This window comes from Orycteropus afer, unplaced genomic scaffold, assembly GCF_000298275.1.
Source record: "Orycteropus afer afer isolate SDZICR_OR568_19922 unplaced genomic scaffold, OryAfe1.0 scaffold00246, whole genome shotgun sequence".
Lineage (NCBI taxonomy): Eukaryota > Metazoa > Chordata > Mammalia > Tubulidentata > Orycteropodidae > Orycteropus > Orycteropus afer.
The window spans coordinates 4,619,730-4,621,235 of NW_006921833.1; positions in this window are offsets into that span (position 1 = coordinate 4,619,730).

Sequence of the window (1,506 nt, forward strand, 5' to 3'; positions counted from 1 at the left end):
CGTTGACTACAAATGTTTTGACCAAAATACAAAAGACAACTACCTGAGGACACAGAAAAATAACAGAAAGCGGGTGAGTTGGGGCGGGGTGGCGTTAAAACCTGGAAAAAAGCCCCATGATGTGATGAATTTCCCATTTTTACTCCTCTCTTCTCCCTTGGCCCCAAGGAAGGGCCCCTAGCAAAACTGTCACAGTGGTACCTCTGGTGGGAAAAACTCAAGAAAAAAAGCATGTTTGTAGCCAAAAGACCAGGAAAGGGTCCTGGGAGCTAGAGATAGTTAGGGGGAATCTTTAGGTTTTAATTTTCTTTCTTTTCCTTCACAGTCCAGCTAAGTCACGGTAGCAAGTGGTCTAGCAGTTGATGGAAACTCTGTCTTTCTGGACAGAAGTAATGGAGGAAAGCACCCTTCCAATCTGAAGAATGGAGTTTGGGGGAGGGGGTACTCCGCTTTTTCTCTGTTTACTCCCTTTGTCCTGAGTTGTGAGTGTTCTCATGCACAGTGATAATGGTAAAGCTAAAGTTCTAAGAGAAACCTCCTCCTCTGGCCAGATGACTAGGAATAGGAGCCCCTGTGGGACAAGGGGGGCACCCAGAAGAGAGCTGGAGAAGGAGATCACCTTATTCTGTGAGTTAACACAAATTCCAGGCTTACCACCACCCCACGTGCAAATACTTAGGAAAGACGCAAAATAGTGCAGCAAAGGCTTTTCGAAGGGAGCTACAGTTTAAACCACTGACCAAGCTACAGGCTGACTATTGAGTAGTACACATGTGGACTAGTGTATTGCATTAAAAATACTTGGCAAACTAAACTGCCATTAGACCCATCATCCACAGAAGGTGGGACAGAATTAGCAGTCTAAGCTTACCTGGTTGGTTGACTGTCAAATAAAAATCAATATTGTTCAGAATATTTTAACTGGATCTAGAGTCTATGTAATAATACTTGAAATATCTAGCATATAAACTAAAATTATTCAACATACAAAGAATCAGGAAAATGAACAATTCTCACAAAAAAAATCAGTAGATGCCAACACAGAGATGACCTAGATGTTAGAATAATAAGACTGGTTTTGCTTTCTAGAGAACACAGCCTAGGCAAGATGAATCTCAAAAACATGCTACATGGTTGAGGAAGAGGAAGACAGTGGTGCATGGGAGGTACAGACAACAAAGATGAACCCTTTTGCACATGCAGTACTGTGTTGTCTGTGAAAGCAAACATGGATATGTGGGTAGATAGATGGGTGGACAGGTTGAACTATTAGTGCCTAAGGCATTTGACTGCTAACCAGAAGGCTGGTGGTTCAAACCCACTAGCCACTCCTCGGAAGGAAGATTGGGCAATCAGCTTCTGTAGTGATAGCACCTCAGAAACCCAAGGAGGGGTCACTAGGATTCAGATCCAACTTGATGGCAGTAAGATTTAGAGTATGCAGGGGGGAGTGTACCCAAGACCATGTATAGGGTTGGCAGACAGTGTTTCGACAAGTGTATTGCT